This window comes from Rhincodon typus, chromosome 8 (assembly GCF_021869965.1).
Source record: "Rhincodon typus isolate 14 chromosome 8, sRhiTyp1.1, whole genome shotgun sequence".
Lineage (NCBI taxonomy): Eukaryota > Metazoa > Chordata > Chondrichthyes > Orectolobiformes > Rhincodontidae > Rhincodon > Rhincodon typus.
This window is the reverse complement of record NC_063339.1, coordinates 93,929,267-93,931,127: the sequence shown is the minus strand read 5'-3', so window position 1 is coordinate 93,931,127 and position 1,861 is coordinate 93,929,267. Positions and strand designations below refer to the sequence as shown.

The window sequence follows — 1,861 nt, the reverse complement described above, 5'->3', positions numbered from 1 at the left end:
ATCTCAGCCTGCAGTTCCACTCAGAGACTGCCTTGTTGATCTTTAAAGGGGCCCTATTTTCTCCCTCGTTGCTTTTTTGTCCTAAATGTAGTTTCAGAATCTCTTGGGATTCCCCTTAACCCTATTTGCCAAAGATAGCTCATATCTCCTTTTCACCGTCCTGATTTCCCTCGAGTATACTCCTACTGCCCTTATACTTCGAGGGATTGACCCAATTCCTGCTGTCAATAGCTGGCATATGCTGCCTTCTTTTTCTTGACCAGAGCCACAATTTCTCGAGTCATCCAGTATCCCCTACACTTACCAGCCTTGCCCTTCACATGAACAGGAATATACTGTCTCTGGACTCTCCTTATTTTATTTTTGAAGGCCTCCCACTTTCCAAGCATCCCTTTACCTGTGAATTGCCTCTCCCGATCATCTTTTGCAAGTTCTTGCCCAATACCGTCAAAGTTGGCCTTACTCCAATTTAGAACTCTGAAATTTATATTAAATATATAAGTTTACATTTAAACTAATCCCATCTGCCTGCATCTGGCACACATCCCTCTAAACCTTTCTTATACATGTATTTATTCAAATGTCTTTTAAACAGTGCGACTGTACCTGCATCCACCACCTCCTCTGAAAGTTGGTTCCACACATGAACCACTGTAAACAAAAATGTCCCTCATGTCTTTTTTTAATATGTCTTTCTCCTCTCACCTTACACATATGTCCCCTTGTCTTGAAATCCCCCAACCTAGGGGAAAAAAACCCTTGCTATTCACATAATCTGTGCCCTTCATGATTTTATAAACCTCTGTTAGGTCACCCCTTAACCTCCGATGCTCCAGTGAGAAAAGTCCTAGCTTTGGCAGTCTATTTTGATAATCAAACCCTCCATTCCTGGCAACATCCCAGCAAGTCTTTTCTGAACTGTCTCCAGTTTAATGATAATATCCTTCCTGTAACAGGGCGACCAGAACTGCACACAATACCTCAAATGAAGCCTCACCAACGTCCTGTACAACCTCAACATAACATCCCAACTCCTATACTCAAAGGTCTGAGCAATGAAGGCAAGTGTGCTAAACAACTTATTAACCACCCTGTCTACCTGTCTACATAAACTTTGAAGAATTATGTACCTGAATCTCAGCATTTTTCTGTTCCACAACACTACCCAGGGTGCAACCATCAATTGTGTAAGTCCTACTCTCGTTCATTTTACTAAAATACAATATCTCGCATTTATTCAACTTCATCTTCCACTCCTCAACCCATTGACCCAATTGATCAAGATCTCGCTGTCATCTTAGATAACCTTCACTAACCACTATACCACCAATTCTAGTATCATCTGCAAACTTACTAATCTTGTCCCTTAAATTCTCATCCAAATCATTAATATAAATGAGAAACAAAAGTGGACCCTGTACCGATTTCTGTGGAACACCGCTGGTCACAGAACTCCACTCTGAAAAATCCTCCAGCATCATGCTCTCTTCCACAACTAAGCCAATTTTGTTTCCAATTACCAAGCTCTTCCTGAATCACATGTGATCTAACTTTACTAGTTAGTCTACCATGTGGAACCCTGTCAAAGGCTTTACTCTCACTCTGGAGGTGCTGCAAATCTAACCCAATTCCCCTACCATTTGTCCACGGCCCTCTTAATCATTCCTTGAAAAGTTAAAATCCCAAATCTCTTTTGAGAATAACTGCTGAATCTGCATCCAGCTGCCATTCAGACTGTTCCAAATCCTGGGATCTTGCTGAGTCAAGTAATCTTCACATTTTCACCCTGCATTATTTGCCAATTATCTGAATGTTGTATTCTGCGGTTACCAAACGTTGCCACAATGTTAATAATTTTTCT

General features: G+C 41.1%; 1 long non-coding RNA gene across 1 annotated transcript in view; it reads right to left on the bottom strand.

The window, feature by feature from the left end:
• Window positions 1-247: 247 nt before the first annotated feature.
• LOC125483847 overlaps window positions 248-1,861 on the bottom strand; it is a 9,258-nt gene continuing 7,644 nt past the window's right edge. Inside the window, exon 4 of the long non-coding RNA XR_007262743.1 lies at window positions 248-477. This is a non-coding gene — a long non-coding RNA (uncharacterized LOC125483847). The remainder of the gene's footprint in view (window positions 478-1,861) is intronic.